Below are 23,337 nucleotides of genomic sequence, written 5' to 3' on the forward strand. Positions count from 1 at the left end.
AAAAAATAAAAAATTTAAAAAATATTAATTAAAAGTCTCCCCCACAAACACAATCTTGATATAGCACATTACACACAATAGGAACTCAATAAATGTTCTCCGTGCTGAATGAGTGGATATTAAATGAACTCTTGGAGTCTGTCCATGGAACACCCTCCGAAATGATGGTCCCTCTTTTCAAGACTGAAGTTCAGCAAGAATGTAGCACTGTGGCTCTACTAGTTGTTTAGAGCCTGTGTCCATTCTGATTGAGTTGGAGATCTTTATGATTAAGTGCCCATAAAACACTATTATAAAATATTTTTATATGACTTCTGCCTCTTCTTTACAGGGCACTCAACAAGAGATGACTTAAATCTGTTTTTCTTATGCACTGAATCTCTCTTAAGCCTCTTTTATATCAAAACTGTATCTTATTTCCCGTTATAACACTAAGGGGTTTCTGATTCGTGCTAAGATGTTGATGGCCCCTTGTGATGCTTTACCAAGGATATGAACGGTGAAGAGGTAATGTCTGAATCCAAAGGCTTTAGTCACTAATGACAGCTGATAATGTCAGGCACAATGGCATGTGATATGAAATACTTTGGTTTCAGAGACTTCCTCTTGCCCTTCCAATCAACTCAGTCATCAAGGCCCTACTTTTCCAGAACACCAACCCTGCTCACCTCTTGTTTCTCCCTCCTGGTGCTTCTGTGATCCCTCTTCAGCATTAGAAAATGTTGCACCCAGGCCTGTGATGATCAGAGAGACGGCAGGTGGCTTCCCGGTGGAGGGAAGACGTCCTATCATTCATGTAATAGACTAAAAGATCAGACTAAAAAGATGAGAATTAACACCTGCATTCTGAAGCATATTTACTAAAAAATAGTTTTAAAAGCCAGGGTCAAACTTGTATATTTGTGAAGTTGCATAAACTCATCCTTTAAATCTAAGAAAATGTTTATCTATGAAATTTAAAGTATTTTAAAACTGCCAGCTGCCTCTCTGTCTCTACCAATGAACTTTAGCCACTCCATTACTGTTAAATGCACACAGAGGACATAAAAGGTTCGTTTTAGAATAGCTGTTTGAGGTTTCTTAGCTATAGAAGAGAATTTTTTTTTTTAATTTCACCATTTTTAAACAAATCATGGGTACTCAGGTTGACTTCAGTGGACATCTCCTAGAGCCACAGGACAACTACTAGGCTCTCGAAAATGAGGGATAGAGCTGCCTTTTAGCTTCACATTGCAAATGGTCAAAATGGTATATAAATTAAATGAGTATTGGTGTTAACACCTCAGAGAGCTACATAACCTTTGTTGACGGACAGTGCAGCAGAAGCTTTGAGAAGTGGATGGGAGCTCACAGCAATGGCAGCAACCACAGTGGCAGCAAAACACAGAACTCGAAAGCATGGGAAGGGCAGCCTTTTATTATATTGCCCTGGGCACCTGGGACCTGGTTCTGGGTCAGTTTTGGAAGAGGAGCAGGTGAGTCTGGACTCTTGGACTTCACCCAAGTGAGGAGAGAATCAGCTTGGAATGAAAGGTTGTTCATAATCTCATTACAAGTGTATTCATCACTGGTTTCCTACACACAATTTTACTCAAGCAAAAGTGCTCTGTTAAGTGCCTTCTGAGGCCACTTTCTGCTTCACCTCAAGCCTCCAGGTCTCGTGTCCACAGGCTTCAGTCTTAACTGTGGGAAATCCAGTGCAAAATTCTTCTTCTATGGTGGCCTCCCAGAACGTAACCCGCTCACGTGGCTTTAGTGTTTCCTTCCTCTCAAACATGATACTTACGTCTCTACTGTATATTCCATTGCACCACATTATTTCCCAAACTCTGGTTGTTCCTCTAACACTTTTGTATTTGGTGCCATTTCAAGAATGATCTGGGGCAGTATTTACTTAAAAAATTGAAACTGGACTCACTTTTTAAAAATTTAAATTAAATAATTTTAAAAGAAAACAATGTACCACTGCTGAAAATGGAAAAGCATTTCACTTGCCATAAACAGAAGGTATCCATGGAAATAAATACAACTAGAGCCAAGCAATGTAATTAAATCCTAGCTGCACACTGGGCCAGCCTGGGTCTCTCAGCCTGAGGCTTGTTCTCTGGAGACTGAAAAGGGAGACAAACCAAGTATGAGAATGATGTTAGACACCCTCAGACAAAACTGAGGTTTTCTTCTGAAAGTAGTCAGGATGGAAAACAGTGGCTTTCTAATTTAATATTATTTAACGTTTTGTTCTTGTTCAGCCTGAAATCATCCTGCACACCACATGGTACACATCCCACACTTGAGACTTTCATCTTAAAATGCCTTCCTCTAACATCACACTCCGGGACCTGTCAGGCAGTGGGGGACAAGAGGAGGGAGAGCATTAAGACAAATACCTAATGCATGCGTGGCTTAAAACCTAGATGATGGGTTGATAGGTACAGCAAACCACCATGGCACATACATGTCTATGTAACAGACCTGCATGTTCTGCACATGTATCACACAACTTAAAGTAAAATGCATTTCCCTATATTCCCAGTTACATTTATGCATGTGTTTAATCTCTCCCACTAGTTAATAAACTCTCTGATGATAGAATTGGTGCTAAAGGTCTTAGCTTCACTTAATTACTGCCTGCAAGTATCTTGATCCTAAGGTAGGGAAATTGATTAGAAAGGTAAGTAGACTAAAAATACCCTGGTATTTCTTATTGTGATTTCACCTCAATCAGCAAACCCTTACTGAGCAACTAATTAGTACCAGATGCTGATTAGGTGTTGATAATGTGAGTGCTGGGCATACGGTGGTGAATCAACAGAAAAGAAGAAGAGGAAAATTCCATGAGATCCTGGTAATAATAAGATAAATGCATATCATGAACCATGATCCATTTTGGGGTTTGACATATGATCCAAATCTTATTATAGTGCTAAATATATTAAACTAAATCCAGAAGGAAATTACTTTACCAGAATGAAAAAGTAGGATGTCAGATCTTAAAAGGTCAGTGGATGCTTTATTCAGTTTACCAAATAGTGCTAAAAAGTGATTCATTGATCACCTTCCTTTAGGGTTCTTGCATCAAGGACCTGCAACTATTCTATGGCAACACATGATCATTAAGAGGGATTTATTTGGAAATAAAGAAAAAATCAGAGACATTCCTTAGCCATTTTTCAGCCGAGCTATGTTTTTCTCTCTGCAAACTAAGAACTCCTGCGTCGCTGGGTCACAGTGATGGCAAACATGTGCACAGTGCTTACTAACTACCAGGTGCATTTTCAGTATTTTAAATATATATGAATGAATTGAATCTTCATAACAATTCTAAGAGTAGGTATATTCATTTTCCATTGCCTCCATGACAAATTAGCACATGCTTGGCAGCTTAAAACAACACAGATTTATTGTTTTACAGTTCTGTAGGTCGGTAGCTTGAGTGGGGCCTCACTAGGTTAAGATCAAAGTGTCTGCAGGACTGAGTTTCTTTCTGGAGGCTCTAGGGAGGAATCCATTTCCTTGCTCATTCATGTTTCACAGAATTGAGTTTCTTGCAGTTGTGGGACTGAGGTCTCCGTGTGCTTACTGGTTATCAGCTGAAGGCTGTTCTCAGCTTCTAGAGGCTACAGTCCTCAGCCAGGGCCCTCTTCCTCCATGTTCATGCTTTGAAACTCTCCTGCTTCTTTTCTTCATTGCATCTTTGTGCCTTACTCTTCTGCTTTCCTCTTGCATTTTGAAGGAATTGTATGATTAGATTAGGCCCACAAAGGTACTCCAAGATCATCTTCCCATCTCAAGGTCCTTTAACCATAGTCACATCTGAAAAGTCCCTTTTGCCATGTAAGGTAACATATTTGCAAATTCTGAGAACTAGAGTACACATCTTTTGGGGTGGGGGGGGGGGCATTTTTCTGCTGATCACCATCAAACCCTATTGTTACCATCCTTATTTTTCTAGCGAGGGCTACTCTTTGAAATAATGGGAAAATGGCTGTTTCTCTTTGTTCTTTCTTTAGTTTACAATGGCAGGGCCCTCTCCTACCAAATCCACTTTCAAGAAGAATCTGACATCAGGTGTTTGCACTTAGTTTGGCTACACAACAAGGTATGACCTGTTTCGGAAACATTTGCATTAGAATACATTTGTAATTAAGAAATGAAAGGCATTCTCCTCTGGCAGACAGACTTGAAACAGTGGTTTTATTAGAGGAGTTATTTTTTGCTTTCTAATTACTTCCTCTTAGCAGCCACATATTCCATCTATATTGCGAGTTGTCCCAGTGAGTTCTAAAGGAACACAGACCCACTTCATTCATCCACCTGACCCAGGACCTATGAGGGAGCATGAATGAATCTCTCCACCCTCCTGCTTTTATCCCCTGTCTCCATCTTATAGATGTCCCTTGGAGTTTCATAATTCAGTATCTCAAACCCAGATGGTGAAGCTCAGGAGGGAGGCAGCCTTATTTGTTTGGCTCCTCACCATGTCTTCAGCACTAAGTACAGAGCTTATCCTGGAAAAGGGTTGTAGGCAGCTTGTGACACAGCTCCCAGTAGTGCCCAGATTTCTCATCCACAGAAACTGTGGGTTCTAATACAATAAAGGGGTATGGATATGGATTTTAAGCCACCATGGTATAAACTATTGTGCAGCAACAGGTAACTAATACAAGTAGGCACTTAATATATATTACGAAATGACTAAACCAAGAAGACGTAACGGAAGTATTTACTTCTTTGTGTGCGCTTGACGGTGGCTTGATAACGGCAGTGAGAACTCTAGAGATGAAGAGGTTTGTCTAACACTATAGTTGGCAATAGCTAAGTTACTTGTGCAATTCAAATTTATACACCTGGGAAAATTCTAGAGAAGATTCCGAGAAGATGTTCTATAGCTGAATTCCTTTCTCCCATGCTTAAAGCAGAGCATTGTCCATTGAGGGGCTTGAAATTAGGTGTAGCCAGTTTTCAGCACAAGTTGCTGCCTCACCCTCTGTTTGTCTTTAGAGATGCATTTTTTGGGAAAGACTGTGTGGCCAGGAGGCCTCTGCACATTCCATCTAGTTGGCCGTGGGCAGAGCTGCCCACAGATTTTTCTGGCATCTTTATTTCGCTTGCCTTGAATTTGTTCATTCCTCCCCCTTTTCTGTTGTGGTTAGCTGTATGTTATTAGTGAAGACGAATCCCGAAGCACTTCCTGGAGATGGAGACGCACCACTCATTTTTCTTAACAATATGTATACTGGTTATCCTAAGGGGAAGATTGGTGCATTAAAAGCAAAATGCATCATTCCCAACAGGAACATGGACTCAAAGCCAGGTCTGTGGAATGCAACTGAAATGGAGAAATAACAGCTGCGGTGTTTGGGTTTCTCGAAACCAAGAAATACAGCATATGAAAAGTTCCATTGGAATTTTAACGTAGGATTTCTTTCCCACTTGGCTTAGTCTCAGATGGTCAAATGATATGATACAATGTGGCAGCTGAAGAACTAGTTGGAGGGTTGGATAGGTGTATATGCCCCATGGGAAAATCCGAGGATACATACTCGATAGTGTATAAAACCCAACCTAGGAGTCCCGCTGGCTGCAAACGTAGGAGAAGAAGCATGCATCCAGGTGGAGATCAGCTCATTAGATCATTTCTCCGGCCACACAGCAAGTCACCAGCTTTGCTCTGAGACCTTAGACACGTGCCTAGGCTTTCCCTGCCAATCTGAAATTCATCAACTCTTCCTCCTTCCTCCATTTCAGTGTCAAAGCTATGGAGAGAGGAACCAGGTTACTGAAACTTGAGGTCAGACTTGTCAAAAACTAAAAATGCGGGACAAATACATCAAAATGAGATGAGCTGTTTGTTATCTGATTTTTTTTTTTTTAAAGAGAGCAAGTCTCACTCTGTTACCCAGGCTGGAGTACAGGGGTGCAATCATAGCTCACTGTAACCTTGAACTCCTAGGCTCAAGCAATCCTCTTGCCTCAGCCTCCTGCGTAGCTGGGACTGCAGGCATGTACCACCATGCCTGGTTAATTTTTTTCTAGTTTTCATAGAAATGGGGTCTCACTGTGTTGCCCAGGCTGATTTCGAATTCTTGGCCTCAAGTGAGTCTCCCATCTTGGCTTCCCAAAATGTTGGGATTATGAGTATGAGCTACCATGCCTAGCATGATTTTTTTTTTTTTTTTTTTGAGATGGAATCTCACTCTGTCACCCAGGCGGGAGTGCAGTGGTGTAATCTTGGCTCACTGCAACCTCTGCTACCCGGGTTCAACCTCTGCTGCCTGGGTTCAAGTGATTCTTCTGCCTTAGCCTCCCAAATAGCTGTAATTACAGGCACCTGCCACCACGTCTGGCTAATTTTTGTATTTTTAGTAGAGACGGGGTTTCAACATCTTGGTCAGGCTGGTCTTGAACTTCTGACCTCGTGATCCACCTGCCTCAACCTCCCAAAGTGCTGGGATTATAGGCGCGAGCCATCACGAGCATGATTTTTTTAACTGGCCTTTCTGCATGAGTCATCTCAGAGTAATGAGGAGACAATGTGATGAAGGCAGACATTGTGTTTATCCTTAAAAACATTTTTTCCTTGTTTAATTGTTTTTGCCCTCATTTCAAACTTCCTTTCTTATAGTTTACCAAGGAAAGCAGTTGTAAGAGAATAAATTAAGTGGTAAGGAAAATTGAAATCCGTAGCCTTGAGTTCTTGAGATACTGGGTTAAAATGGGTAGAGAGAAACATTGGATGAGTCACCCTTCTACGGTAATTCCAGCAATGCAAGGATGGTGGATTATGACTTAGGTCTTTATTAATATTTTTATTTGGTGCAGTCTACTTCTTTTACTGGCTGGGGATCAGGGGCCTTGGTCACACACCTGGAGAATACACTAGAACTGTAAAGGAATGAGAGAAAGATACATAACCACTAAAGCAGGAGCCCCTGGCCCAATATGTCCACAATCAATAGGGAGGGGCAGTGGGTTCTCCTTCCAGGTCTTCCTCATCTCCCATCACAGAATTTCCTTCCTCCTTTCTGGTGCCTGTGGTCCAACTGGGGTACCACTGTACATGCTGAACGATAACTCAAATTTCCTTCTTTTAGAGAAGAATACTTTACGATGGGAAATTTTAGTGCCTGGACAGGGACTTAAGCCCTGGACCCTCAGATGAAAAGTCTGTTACTCTACCAACTGAGCTACCCAGGCCCTTATGCTCCACAAAATTCAGTGATGGAAATAACTGCAATACTTTTAAAATCAAAAATATCAAAAGTGGGCCAGACAAGGTGGCTAATGCTTATAATCCCAGCACTTTGGGAGGCGGAAGGAGGAGAAACACTTGAGGCCATCCTGGACAACATAGTGAGACCTCATCTCTTAAAAAAAAAAAAAGAAGAAGAAGAAGAAAAGAAAAGAAAAAATTAGTTGGATGTTGTGGCTTGTGCCTATAGTCCCTGCTACTTGGGAGGCTGAGGTGGGAGGATCTCTTGAGCCTGGGAAGCCGAGGCTACAGTGGGCTGTGATTGTGCCACTGCACTCCAGCCTGGGCGACAGAGTGAGACTGTCTCAAGAAGAAAAAAAATAATATATATATATGGTGCAATCTACCTCCTCTGAAATCGCTAGTGCCTAGGAAATTGCTGGTGCATAGTCTTCTGCGGTGTTTTGTGCCTTTGAAATTGCTAGTGCTTATATATCTATATCTATATATTTCAAAAGTATAAATGAAGAGATATTTGGTATTTGTGACTTTTTCTTTTGCTCCTGGCTCCACTATGGCTGGGCAGGGCCATAGTGCCATTTCACCTTCTGCTGCTTCCCTGCCTCGGTGCTGCAGTGGACTGCCCACATTGTCCTGCAACACAGGCGGGCAGGGCAGGGGCAGCCTCAGAAAACACCAGCCCCTTCCTGTGACTGCCTTTCCACCAGTCCTCCTCTCCTGGCTAACCAGACCTCTTTCAACTGGAGAATAGTGTAAAATAATCTTCTTCCTTCAGAACAGGGTTCAGGAAAAATGCAATTTCTGGTTTTACTTGTGACAGTCAGAGAAGACCTATTTCCTCCTCTTTAAGATTCTGTCCTCACTACTCTGAGGATCTGCATCGCAAAGCTGTTGCTACAATTCTACAAATAGGGAGGAAGGAAGCTATTAGACCCTAGTTCCTCCTGTTGTCAAGGGGGCTATGCGGTACCTCATCATTTTCAAGAGCGCCAGTTCTGGAGTCAGACTGTCCAGTTCAAGTTCTGGTCCAGCCACTAGCTAGCTGTGTGGCCTTGGACAAGCTATTCACTCTGGGTATTTCTGTTTTCTTCTCTAAAGACAGGGCTGTGGATACTGCCTGCCTAGTAAGGCTAACGGGAGGAATAACACATGAAGTCCTTAGGATTGTGCCTGGCATGTAATAAGCATTCAAAAGTGTCAGCAGTTATTATTATTTTATACTCTCCATAACTCGGTGAGCCGTTCCTATTTTCATTTTACAAACTAAGAAACAGGAATAGCAAATTTCAGTAACTCATTAGAGGAAATTCAGCTAAAATGGAAGGAGACAACATGTGAACTATCATCTTCATAGAAACAGAAAAGATTTGACTCTTTTAAGAGAAGGGAAATACAGTTTTTGCTCAGAAGAGTTTCAGTTTTCTGTATTATTGGAGAAGTAAAAAACAAGAGTTTGTAATAAGGCCAAGAAGGTTTTGACTTTGTTTTATACTTATTTGAAGACTGTTCAGGCTCATTATTTACTTCATGAGTTTGTTTGTTTGTTTGTTTTTAGTCATCCTTAATTTATAATTCAGAATAAGAGGTTACACTACCTTCATCAATCTGAATCCCTTTTGTGTATAACCTGCCTGTTGATGAGTATTGTTTTTAGTTTTCTACAGTCTTTTGTGCCTTTGAGATTGCTAGTGCATAGGGAAGCACCTTTTCTGTCTTTGTCTTTCATTGAGACCCTGGACTGATGTTGGCGTAATGCATACACACCGAACCCCTGTTCCACACATAAGCCCAGGGTACTGTTGAGATAACGAGACATAGTAAAGAGGCTCTCCATGACAGCAAAGAAGTATTTGTCTTGTTTTGCATTTCTCTTGACTGATTCTGCTTTGCTTAAAAGTCAAGCAAACTAAAAATATATATTAAAGAACTCAAAGAAGAATTACATAAAAAAAAGAATAAATTGCGTAAATGAAACTCAAGGAAGAATCTCATCAGGAAACTATTTAATATGTACTGGAGCTAAAGGGAGGAGACAGGCTACATAGAAGGGACAGGCAAATCCTGCTTTTAACAGGAAAGTTTTAATGTAAACCACCTTCCATTTGACAGGGAGAGAGATCGAGCCTCTCTATCCCCTGGTAATAGCCATCTATATATCCACTCATCTTTTTTGTGATATTCTGTTATTCTCTATAGGATTTAAATTGGGGTGATTCAGGGTTTTTTGCCTTTCCTTTTTATAAAAAAAAAAGGAGTAATGCTGCCCTTAACACAAATCCCATTTTAAAAGCACCACAAATTGAAGAGTGTGATAAATTGATCCTGAGTAACAGGAGAAAGTGTTGAGATGGCTAGCAAGCTTGTGCACCTCTGTGGGTATAATTTCTTTTAGTTGTGGTAAAATACACATACCATAAAATTTAGCATTTTAACAATTTGAAAGTGCACAATTTTGTGACATTTAGTATTTCACAATGTTGAGAAACTATGACCACTGTCTTGTTCCAAAACATTTTCATCCCTCCTAAAGGAAATCCCATGACCATTAAGCAGGCATTTCTCATCTCTTCACATAGCTGCTGGGAACCACCAGCGTGCTTTCTCTCTCTATGGATTTGCCTATTCTGGATATTTCATATACATGGAATCATCTGGTATGTGATCTTTGTGTCTGGCATTCTTCACTTAGCATCATGTTTTCATGGTCCATACATAATGTAGCAGGTATCAGTTCCTCATTCTTTTCTGTGGTCGAATAGCCTGCCATTGTAGGAATGAATATACCACGCTTTGTTTAACCATTTATCAGTTGATGGACATGGGAATTGTTTTCACCTTTGACTATTGTAAGCAGTGTGGCTATGGACATTTGTGTTCAAGTGTTTGTTTGAACACCTTTTTTCAATTCTTCTGGATATATATTCAATAGTAGAATTGTTGGGTCATACAATTGTGTATTTAATGAGGAACTGCCAAGTTAATTTCCATAGTGGCTGCACCATTTTACATTGCCTTTTAGCAAATTTTTAAAATTAATAGCATAATTTATGAAAATTAAGGCTATACCAGCCGGGCACGGTGGCTCACGCCTGTAGTTCCAGCACTTTGGGAGGCCGAGGTGGGTGGATCACGAGGTCAGGAGTTAGAGACCAGCCTGGCCAGCATGGCGAAACATCTCTACTGAAAATACAAAAATTAGCCGGACGTGGTGGTGGGAGCCTGTAATCCCAGCTATTCAGGAGGCTGAGGCAGGAGAATTGCTTGAACCTGGGAGGCGGAAGTTGCAGTGAGCCGAGATCGTGTCATTGCACTAGTCTGGGTGATAAGAGCAAGACTCTGTCTAAAAAAAAAGAGAGAGAGAGAGAGAACATTAAGGATACAACTACCCAAAAATGTTCATATATTTTTCAAGGACATATGCCTGTCTAAGACATACCTAAAATCATGAATCTTTCAGACAGAGCTGTGCTAGTTGTTAGAATGAGGTCCCAGGAGTAAAGCAAAGCTCATGCATCAGACTTCTTTCTATCCAAAGTTAAAGGTGTTCCAAGATCAGCCAAATCCCTTTGCTCTGATTTTGAATCATTTAGCAATCTTCTGAAGCCTGATAGAATTTCCTAGGCATCCACTTGTCAGGACATTCATGAGGAGGTCATTGCTGGTATATGGACACAAATATGCCATTCTTGGAAAAGTGTTCATATTGCCCATCTGACTTATTTCTCAAGTCCTTGTGAGATGGGTTATTATCAATCATGCACACAGTTTGGTCAAACCCACCCCACAAGTGAACTGCCAAATCATGCTCCCTTTCCTTTTAATTTTTCACATTTTAACATGTCTAAAATCAGTGACTTTTTAGATACCATGAAATAAAGTAATTTTGAGAAAGCAAAATTTAGTTTTTTCAATCCAGGATATTAGTGACCTCATTAAGGTTCATCACATTTGTGAGGCCAGGAATAGAATGGCCCTATCTAGGCCTTATCTGGAATATTATAGAAATTATTTGCAAGGACTTATTATCTTCTCACCCGATCCCTGCTACACACACACACACACACACACATATGCGTGCACACCCACACCCCCCCCACACACACACACCATCAGGACTTAATAGAGGTCTTCCTCCCTGATATTGCCTAACTGGAATAAATTCATAGCCTATAGCTCTCATGGCACTCTGTTCATGTTTCTGTGTCTGATCCAAAATATCAGGAGGTTCATGCTATTACTACATTTGCCATAGAACTTCATTCTATTGCACTCCCAGAGGCTACCCTCCTCTCCATCAGCACCTGACAAATGTGTGCTCTGTGTGGGTCAAAAAGAGAAGAGGAAGAATGAAGATGACCCAGGGAAAAGCTATCTTCACCGCTGAAAACAATTGACAGCATCAGCCCAAGTAGCTATGGATCAATAGTATAAGTCTGGGTGCAGAGTAGCCTACTTTGGTCAACATAGCACTTGATGGAGTCTTCTGCTCCACTTTTTTTTTTTTTTTTGAAACAGAGTCTCACTCTGTTGCCCAGGCTGGGGTGCAGTTGTGCGATCTTGGCTCACCACAACCTCCTATTCCCAGGTTCAAGCGATTCTCCTGCCTCAGCCTCCCAAGTAGCTGGAACTACAGGCGCACACCACCATGCCCAGCTAATTTTTGTATTTTTTAGTAGAGCTGGGGTTTCACTATGTTGGCCAGGTTGGTCTCAAACTCCTGACCTTGTGATCTGCCCGCCTTGGCCTCCCAAAGTGCTGGGATTACAGGTGTGAGCCACCGCACCTGGCCCCAATTTTTAAATTATACTTACATTCAATAAAATGTCCAAGATCTTATTTAGAGCATGACCCAAAAGAGGACAAGTCTTAAAGACCATTTTGTCCAGTAGCCTTCAAATTGAGGCCCACATACCCCTACAGGTATAAAAAACCTCACAAAGGATACCTGAGTGTACACATTTTTAAAGAAATTAATTTCCAGATTCTTAACTTGCATCCTACAATAGACCTGCGTGGCTTCTCCTTTCTCATTTTCCCATCTCAGTCTCCTTCCTGTTACTTTGCAAGAAAAAGGTGTACCTCCCACACAAGCAGCATTTTTCTATGATATATTGTTATTTTGTGTGTACAAACCTGTAGAGCAAAAACAAATGTCCAACTCAAAACATTGATGGCCAGCTTTGTGGTTTTCCTTGGATGTCTAACTCCATGCTTTGCCCTTAAAAGAACCATTATGCCTTTTTAAGGGCAAAGCATGGAGTTAGATACGTGGTATTTTGATTCACGCTAAGGTGTTCAGAATTCGTGTACACTGAAGGAAAAGGCAGGATTACCAACAATTTCCTTTTAATAACTTCTCTTCTTTATCCCTGGCTATTGCTACAGAATGTGTTCATTTAGGGGAAGAGGTTCCCTTGAGAGCAAAGCAAAGATGAGGTTGTTGGTGAAAAGAACTGAAGTCCACCGTGCCTTATTTCCTTGTGGTTGAGTACCATGTTTTATCCATTAGTGTTAAGATTAGTGTTAAGAAGTGAGATAGTTGTCATGGGAATGCATCTCAACACAGCAATTTAAATTGAAAAGACTTTTCCTAATAGAAAACTCATCTGACTTTACTGATAATGAAGACTGGCTTTTTCAATTAGGTTAGATGATGGATGCTGTCTGTAACTTGAATGAGCCAAATCAGCAGCTCCAAGGTTACGATGAAAATGTATTTAAGGCACATAATAAGACAAATAGATTTTATAAAAAATTTTATACTGGCATGGGTGAGTTGAAATACTTCTATTTTCCCCATTCTTTCTGAGTGCTTCTGTTTTCCCGATTCTTTCTTGTTCCTCATTCTTTCTCAGTTTGTTACTGAGGAAAAGGATACCAGGAAGTTATTTTTTTGTTAAAGTATTGACATACTTTCTCAGTGGTTGGTAAATGTTAATTGCCCTGAATCTTAGGAGCCCTAGCCCCTTCCCAGGAACCTGGGACCTGTCAGTCTTCATAATCTAGCAGCTGTAAGGTTGGTACCTTGCATTGCAGGGGTCTGCAGGACCTGCTCTAGCACAAAGGCTAGGGTCCAGCACTCTGGATTGGTTGGTTCCTTGTCTTACAAGTTAACATTGAATATTTTTCCAAGTTGTGAGTATAATTGTCATTTTATAAATCTTAGTAATGCTTTTGCAGTAACTGTGAAATGACTCTAAAGATGGTTAACAAGTCATTTAGTTTGTTCCTAATTTTTAAAATATTTTAACAAATAATGAAGGAGGACCTGAGTTGCCAATTAATTGAACTTTTTTTTTTTTTTTTTTTTTTTTTTTTGGAGACAGAGTCTCACTTTGCTGCCTAGGCTGGAGTGCAGTGGCATGATCTTGGCTCACTGCAACCTCCACCTCTGGGTTCAAGCGATTCTCCTGTCTCAGCCTCCCGATTAGCTGGGATTACAGGTGTGTGCCACCATACCTGGCTAATTTTTGTATTTTTTGTAGAGATGGGTTTCACCATGTTGGTCAGGCTGGTCTTGAACTCCTGACTTTGTGATCCACCTGTCTTGGCCTCCCAAAGTGCTGGGATTACAGCATAAGCCCCTGCACCCAGTCAAACATAAACATAATTTATAATTTTGGATGGAAAAATCACTGTGTGATTTTAGCTTGGAGTCATGGTGGATTTTAAAGAGATGGACCAAATGGCTCTAATAATATGTGCATTTCCACGTACCCATTTTTGAGAACAACATTTCTCAGGTCTCCTATTTTTAAAAATAAAAAATACAAATAATATTGATGCTGAACCACAACTCATTCTACAATTCAACAATTGTCATCTGCGAATCCATAAAGTAATTATGGGAAAAAGTCTTCACCTATATCATCAGCAAATACATTTAGAGTATAATTTGTCTGGGTATGCTGGCTCACGCCTGTAATCCCAACACTTTGGGAAGCTGAGGTGGGTGGATCACCTGAGGTCAGGAGTTCAAGACCAGCCTGGCCAACATGGTGAAACCCTACCTCTACTAAAAGAAATACAAAAAAAGTTCTGTTCCAAGATGTCCAAATAGGAACAGCTCCCATCTGCAGCTCCCAGCATGATTGACACAGAAGATGGGTCATTTCTGCATTTCCAACTGAGGTACCTGGTTCATCTCATTGGGACTGGTTGGACAGTGGGTACAGCCCATGGAGGGTGAGCTGACACAGGGCAGGGAGTCACCTCACCCAAGAAGCACAAGGAGTTAGGGAATTTCCCTTTCCTAGCCAAGGGAAGCCATGACAGACTGTACCTGCAAAATCGGTACACTTACACCCAAACGCTGTGCTTTTCCCATGGTCTTAGAAACCAGCAGACCAAGAGATTCATTCTCGTGCCTGGCTTGGCGGGTCCCACGCCTACGGAGCCTTGCTGACTGCTAGCCCAGCAATCTGAGATTGCCTTGCGAAGTTGCAACCTGGTGGGGGGAGGGGCATCCGCCAATGCTGGGGCTTGAGTAGGTAAACAAAGCAACTAAGAAGCTCGAACTGGAAGGAGCCCACAGCAGTTCGCAAGGCCTACCACTCTATAGACTCCACCTCTGTGGGGAGGGCATAGCTGAAGAAAAGGCAGCAGAAACTTCTGCAGACTTAAACATCCCTGTCTGACAGCTCTGAAGAGAGCAGTGGTTCTCTCAGCATGGCGTTTGAGCTCTGAGAATGGACAGACTGCCTCCTCAAGTGGGTCCCTGATCCCCATGAAGCCTAACTTGGAGACACCTCCCAGTAGGGGCCAACAGACACCTTGTACAGGCAGGTGCCCCTCTTGGACGAAGCTTCCAGAGGAAGGATCAGGCAGCAATATTTGCTGTTCTGCAGCCTCCGCTGGTGATACCCAGGCAAACAGGGTCTGGAGTGGACCTCCAGCAAACTCCAACAAACCTGCAGCTGAGGGACCTGTAGAAGGAAAACTAACAAACAGAAAGGAATAGCATCAACATCAATGAAAAGGACATCCACACTGAAACCTCACCTGTAGGTTACCAGCATCAAAGACCAAAGGTATATAAAACCACAAAGATGGGAGAAACCAGAGGAGAAAAGCTGAAAATTCTAAAACCAGAGTGCCTCTTCTCCTCCAAAGGATTGCAGTTCCTTGCCAGCAATGGAACAAAGCTGGACAGAGAATGATTTGATGAGTTGACAGAAGTAAGCTTCAGAAGGTCAGTAATAATAGACTTCTCTGAACTAAAGGAGCATGTTCCAACCCATCGCAAGGAAGCTAAAAACTTTGAAAAAAGGTTAGACGAATAACTAACTAGAATAAACAGTCTAGAGAAGACCTTAAACGACCCAATGGAGCTGAAAACCATGGCACGAGAACTTCGTGATGCATGCACAAGCTTCAGTAGCGATTCAATCAAGTGGAAGAAAGGATATCAGTGACTGAAGATCAAATTAATGAAATAAATAGAGAAGACAAGATTAGAGAAAAAAGGGTAAAAAGAAACAAACAAAGCTTCCAAGAAATATGGGACAATGTGAAAAGACCAAATCTGCATCTGATTGGTATACCTGAAAGTGACAGGGAGAATGGAACCAAGTTAGAAAACACTGTTCATGATACTATCCAGGAGAACTTTCCCAACCTAGCAAGGCAGGCCAACATCCAAATTCAGGAAACACAGAGAACACCACAAAGATGAGAGTAGGGGCCAATATTCAACATCCTTAAAGAAAAGAATTTTTAACCCAGAATTTCATATCCAGCCAAACCAAGCTTCAAAGTGAAGGAGAAATAAAATACTTGACAGACAAGCAAATGCTGAGAGATTTTGTCACCACCAGGCCTGCCTTACAAGAGCTTCTGAAGGAAGCACTAAACATGGAAAGGAACAACTGGTACTAGTCACTGCAGAAACGTGCCAAATTTTAAAGACCATCAATGCTTTGAAGAAACTGCATCAATTAATGGGCAAAATAACCAGCTAACATCATAATGACAGGATCAAATTCACACATAACAATACCAGCCTTAAATGTAAATGGGCTAAATGCTCCAATTAAAAGACACAGACTGGCAAATTGGATAAAGAGTCAAGACCCATCAGTGTGCTGTATTCAGGAGAACCATCTCATGTGCAGAGACACACATAGGCTCAAAATAAAGGAATGAAGGAAGATCTACCAAGCAAATGGAAAGAAAAAAAAAAAGCAGTGGTTGCAATCCTACTCTGATAAAACAGACTTTAAAGCAACAAAGGTCAAAAGAGGCAAAGAAGGCCATTACATAATGGTAAATGGATCAATTCAACAAGAAGAGCTAACTATCCTAAATATATACACACCCAATACAGGAGCACCCAGATTCATAAAGGAAGTCTTTAAAGACCTACAAAGAGACTTAGACTCCCACACAATAATAATGGGAGATTTTAACACCCCACTGTCAATATTAGACAGATCAATGAAACTCAAGGTTAACAAGGCTATTCGGGACTTAAACTCGGCTCTGCAGGCCTAATAGACAACTACAGGACTCTCCACCCCAATTCAACAGAATATACATTCTTCCCAGCACCACATCACACTTATTCTAAAATTGACCCCATAATTGGAAGTAAAGCAAATGTAAAAGAACGGAAATCATAACAAACTGTCTCTCAGACCACAGCACAATCAAATTAGAACTCAGGATTAAGAAACTCACTCAAAACCGCACAGCTACATGGAAACTGAACAACCTGCTCCTGAATGACTACTGGGTAAATAACGAAATGAAGGCAGAAATAAAGATGTTCTTTGAAACCAATGAAAACAAAGACACAACATACCAGAATCTTTGGGACACATTTGAAGCAGTGTGTAGAGGGAAATTTATAGCACTAAATGCCCACAAGAGAAAGCAGGAAAGACCTAAAGTAGACATCCTAACGTCACAATTAAAAGAACTAGAGAAGCAAGAGCAAACAAACTCAAAAACTGTCAGAAGGCAAGAAATAACTAAGATCAGAGCAAAACTGAAGGAGATGGAGACACAAAAAACCCTTCAAAAAAATCAGTGAATCCAGGAGCTGGTTTTTTGAAAAGATCAACAAAATTAATAGACCACTAGCAAGACTAATAAAGACAAAAAGAGAGAAGAATCAAATAGACAGAATGAAAAAATGATAAAGGGGACATCACCACTGATACCATAGAAATACAAACTACCATCAGAGAATATTATAAACACCTCTATGCAAATAAACTATAAATTCTAGAAGAAATTGATAAATTCCTGGACACAAACACCCTCCCAAGACTAAACCAGGAAGAAGTTGAATCCCTGAATAGACCAATAGCAGGCTCTGAAATTGAGGCAATAATTAATAGCCTAGCAACCAAAAAAAGTCCAGGACCAGACAAATTCACAGCCGAATTCTACCAGAGGTACAAAGAGGATCTGGTACCACTCCTTCTGAAACCATTCCAATCAATAGAAAAAGAGGGAATCCTCCCTAACTCATTTTATGAGGCCAGCATCATCCTGATACCAAAATCTGGCAGAGCCACAACAGAAAAAGAACATTTCAGGCCAATATCCCTGATGAACATAGATGCAAAAATCCTCAATAAAATGTTGGTAAACCGAATCCAGCAGCACATCAAAAAGCTTATCCACCACAATCAACTCGGCTTCATCCCTGGGATGCAAGGCTGATTCAACATAGCAAATCAATAGACATAATCCATCACATAAACAGAACCAACAACAAAAACCACATAATTATTTCAATAGATGCAGAAAAGACCCTCGATAAAATTCAACAGCCCTTCATGCTAAAAACTCTCAATAAACTAGGTATTGATGGAACATATCTCAAAATAATAAGAGCTATCTAAGATAAACCCACAGCCAATATCATACTGAATGGGCGAAAACTGGAAGCATTCTCTTTGAAAACCAGCATGAGACAAGGATGCCCTGTCTCGCCACTCCTATTCAACATAGTGTTGGAAGTTCTGACCAGGGGAATCAGGCAAGAGAAAGAAATAAAGGGTTTTCATTAAGAAAAGAGAAAGTCACATTGGCCCTGTTTGCAGATGACATGATTGTATATTTAGAAAACCCCATCATCTCAGCCACAGATCTCCTTAAGCTGATAAGCAACTTCAGCAAAGTCTCAGGATACAAAATCGAGGTGCAAACACCACAAGCATTCCTATACACCAATAACAAATAAACAGAGAGCCAAATCATGTTGAACTCCCATTCACAATATTGCTACAAAGAGAGTAAATACCTAAAAATTCAACTTGCAAGGGATGTGAAGGACCTTTTCAAGGATAACTACAAACCATTGCTCAATGAAATAAAGAGGACACAAACAAATGGAAGAATATTCCATGCTCATGGATAGGAAGAATATTCCATGCTCATGGATAGGAAGAATCAATATCGTGAAAATGGCTATACTGCCCAAGGTAATTTATAGAATCAATGTCATCCCCATCTAGCTACCAATGACTTTCTTCACAGAATTGGAAAAAACTACTTTAAAGTTCATACGGAACTGAAAAAGAGCCTGCATTTCCAAGACAATCCTGAGAAAAAGAACGAAGCTGGAAGCATCATGCTACCTGACTTCAAACTATACAACAAGGCTACAGTAACCAAAACAGCATGGTACTGGTACCAAAACAAATATATAGACCAATGGAACAGAACAGAGCCCTCAGAAATAACACCACACATCTACAACCATTTGATCTTTGACAAACCTGACAAAAACAAGAAATGGGGAAAGAATTCCTCATTTAATAAATGGTGTTGGGAAAACTGACTAGCCATATGTAGAAAGCTGAAACTGGATCCCTTCCTTACACCTTATACAAAAGTTAATTCAAGATGGATTAGAGACTTAAGTGTTAGACCTAAAACCATAAAAACCTTAGAAGAAAACCTAGGCAATACCATTCAGGACACAGGCGTGGGCAAACACTTCATGACTAAAACACCAAAAATAATGGCAACAAAAGCCAAAATAGATAAATGGGATCTAATTAAACTAAAGAGCTTCTGCGTGGCAAAAGAAACTACCATCAGAGTGAACAGGCAACCTACAGAATGGGAGAAAATTTTTGCAATCTATGCATCTGACAAAGGGCTAATATCCAGAATCTAAAAAGACCTTAAACAAATTTACAAGAAAAAAGCAAACAATCCAATCAAAAAGTGGGCAAAAGATATGAAAAGACACTTCTCAAAAGCAGACATTTATGCAGCCAACAGACAAATGAAAAAATGCTCATCACCACTGGTCATCAGAAAAATGCAACTCAAAACCACAATGAGATACCATCTCACACCAGTTAGAATGGTGATCATTAAAAAGTCAGGAAACAACAGATGCTGGAGAGGATGTGGAGAAATAGGAATGCTTTTACATCGTTGGTGAGAGTGTAAATTGGTTCAACCATTGTGGAAGGCAGTGTGGTGATTCCTCAAGGATCTAGAAGTAGAAATACCATTTGACCCAGTGATCCCATTACTGGGTATATACCCAAAGGATTATAAATCATGCTACTATAAAGACACACGCACACATATGTTTATTGCAGCACTATTCACAATAGTGAAAACTTGGAACCAACCCAAATGTCCATCAATGATAGACTGGATTAAGAAAATGTGGCACATATACACCATGGAATACTATGCAGCCACGAAAAAGGATGAATTCATGTCCTTTCAGGGACATGGATGAAGCTGGGAACCATCATTCTCAGCAACTATCACAAGGACAGAAAACCAAACACTGCATGTTATCACTCATAGGTGGGAATTGAAGAGTGAGAACACATGGACTAGGTGGGAATTGAACGATGAGAACACATGGACACAGGGCTGGGAACATCACATACTGGGGCCTGTCAGGGGGTGGGGGTCTGAGGGAGGGATAGCATTAGGAGAAATACCTAATATAAATGATGAGTTGATGGCATATGTATACCTAGGTATCAACCTGCACATTGTGCACATGTACCCTAGAACTTAAAGTATAATTTTAAAAAAATACAAAAAAATTAGCAGGGGCATGGTGGCGGGCACCTGTAATCCCAGCTACTTGGGGGGCTGAGGCAGGAGAGTTGCTTGAACCCTGTAGGCAGAGGTTGCAGTGAGCCAAGATTGTGCCATTGCACTCCAGGCTGGGCAACAAGAAGGAAACTCTGCCTCAAAAAAAAAAAAAAAAAAAAAAAAAAGAGTATAATTTACATGTTAACAATTATGGGTATGGGAATTTTAAACATATAAAGTAAATATAAACATATAACAAAATATGTTATATGTTTTGGTTATTTGTGTATTTCTAATAATTGCAATGACAATTCAAGCTAGAGGGAAAATATCACACAGAGCATTATAACCATTGGAGAAAATAAGTTTCAACTTATATATGCATATTGTTATTGTAGAAGAAAGTTATACAATCATCAGTAAAAGACTTACAAGTATACAAATATATTTATTTGAGATGAAGTTCTGTTTGGAAAGTAGAATGGAAGTAAGAGTCCAAAGAGAAAAATAACCATATAATATTATAGTAATATAACAAATACACTTCCTTGTGTATTTAAAAACAGACAATGAGTATATCAAATTATTATGGAATTTATATTCTACTTTTAAATATGTTTTAAAGACTGGTGTAATACATATCTTTTTGTTTATTTATATACCATTGCTTTTGCAATCATGACATTATACTAAATAAAAGAGCATTGGATTTATTGAAAGTTGTTTCTTGGATTTAAGAGGCACTGCCGTGAGTCAGGGTCACCCAGCTTCAGGACATTCTTCTGGTGTACTTCAAATCCTCATTTTTCATACACAAAACTAAGATTGAGGGAAGCTAGTTACTTCTTATGTCACACAACCTGCATAATGTGTAGAATCCAGCTCTGTGACTCTCAACTTGGTTCTCTTTCTTTAAACTACCATAAACACATGAAATCCTAAATTAAACTAAGTATTAATTTTCAAAAGAACAATCTATGAGCCACCTTGATTAAGTATTTTTAACGTCTAATTCAAATTAAAATCTTTTTTTTTTTTTATTTTCAGTTAACTAATTATTGAACTAGATAAGAATATTTTCCTAACTGAGACTGGTACTCGGTTTGTTGGAGTCTCTGGAAGGAGCAGCAAAGCCTTTGGGAAGCTCCAGGGTGTCATAGAAAGAAGAAGCCTTGGCCTCAATTTCTAGTCACACTAGTTACTAGCTAAGGGCTTTGGTGCTGTTTACCCAACTCCCCTGAGTTTGTTTCCTTATCTGGAAAATGGAGATTAAAGTCCCTGCCTGATGACGTTAAGGTTAAGATGAAATGAGATAATGCACGTAAAGTGTGTCGTACAATACTTGGCATATGTTGGAAACCTAAAAATACTCATTTTCTTCTTGATATTTATCTTTATTTTCTCTATTTTCTCTTTCTACTCCCTAATGCATTTGTCTGTTATAATTCCTAAAGCTCATGTCCTTAATGTCTCCTTGGATGATATGTGAAGCTAATAGTTTAATGGCTTAGAGAAGTGATTTTCAAGCTGTGAGCCATGGGAGCTCTGTGGAGGTTAGGGGGTGGAAGTGGGGGCTTGGAGGGAAGAAAAGCCATGGGGCTCCAGTCCTTTCATTAACAAGTTTGCTTGTCTCCACATTTGCCAATGACTTTGTTGAGAAAAATGTTTTCCTGGGCTTAATGGGCCATTTAAATTGTGAATTCCCAGGGACACAGTGCTTAGCCTAAGCCATCAGTGCTTCAAAATAGGCATTACTGTTACTGAGATTCTGTATTTTTGAGACATATTTTGAGATAGGCTTAAGGGTGAAGACATTTGGCTGAAGTCAGCAGTAAGTTGCAACCTCAGGGTCAATCCTGATTAGTGTACAATGCATAATACAGACAATCGATGAAAAGAGGGGCAACGTGGGGTGCATGCGAGCAGGAGAAACTCAAGTATTCTGAGAATGTTCATTATGAGTTTCATAAATTTTTAAATTCGGAGTACGTATGCTTGCTCTCATTCCCAATCACTCTGCCATTTTATCCAAGGCCTGTTTGTTTCTTTTTTGGAGCTGTTCTCTTTTTTGGTAAATGGAACATCATTTCAGTCACCATTCCCGTTTCCCGTATCCCAAATGAAAGAAGAGAAATTGAAAGTGATCAGTCCTATTCTTGTGTTAACTGGAAAAATGATGTTTTAATAGGACAACCGAAAATCCTTGTTATTTTCCCTCAATGGCTTTAAAAATATTTCCATTATGTCTTTTTCATAATCAAGTTGTAGACATTCTGTGTACCCTTGGCCTTTTAAAAAAACATGAACTTTTGTACTTGTTGAAAATGTAATGGAAACATTAGATGCATCAGACTCATCATTACATCAGCCTTGAGAATAAGTCTGACCAAGATACCAAAACCTCAAAATAATTCATTAGTGGGCTTTGGAGGAAAGATGTGCCCTTCTCCCTCAACATAAAGCACTCTGGGGAGGATTCTGCTTAATTTCTGTACCTATCACAGAACAGTTTCCCTTCTCTCCTTTCTGAAGGCTCTTTGTGTTGAAGGAATAACATCTATTCTATTTCTCTCTTTTGTTCTTTCTTTTTCCTCTGCCATTTCAAAGTTACATAACTCATGTTTTCCAAGTTGAAATGGTGACATTTTTATAGTCTTGATCTTCTATGTTTTGCAGAAAAACCAGATTCCCAAAAATAAAAGCTGTCTGCCTAGTTATTTCTGGGAATTTCTTGTTTGTGGTATACAACCACAAACAAGTGGAATCCACAACTTTCTTCCTATCCTGTATCTTCCTCTGTATTCTCTGGACTTTGTATCTACACGCTAGGTTGGCAGGACCTCATACCCTCATTTCTGGAGCACTGGGAAGGATTGGTGAGGCAGCAGCTGTATCTATTCTTTGTCAACCAAGGTTTCAACTTAGTGAGGCAACTGTCTAGGCCTGTCACCTACTTGGAATTACTGTGTGTGTGTGTGTGTGTGTGTGTGTGTGTGTGTGTGTGCGCACGCTTGTAATAGTCATAATGAGTGTAGGGAAGCCATGGGAGGGGTATGGTTATCTGCCTTGTGAGGGACACTTTTAATCATTTACAT

The sequence above is a fragment of the Macaca fascicularis genome, chromosome 12 (genome assembly GCF_037993035.2).
Source record: "Macaca fascicularis isolate 582-1 chromosome 12, T2T-MFA8v1.1".
NCBI classification, from domain to species: Eukaryota; Metazoa; Chordata; class Mammalia; order Primates; family Cercopithecidae; genus Macaca; species Macaca fascicularis.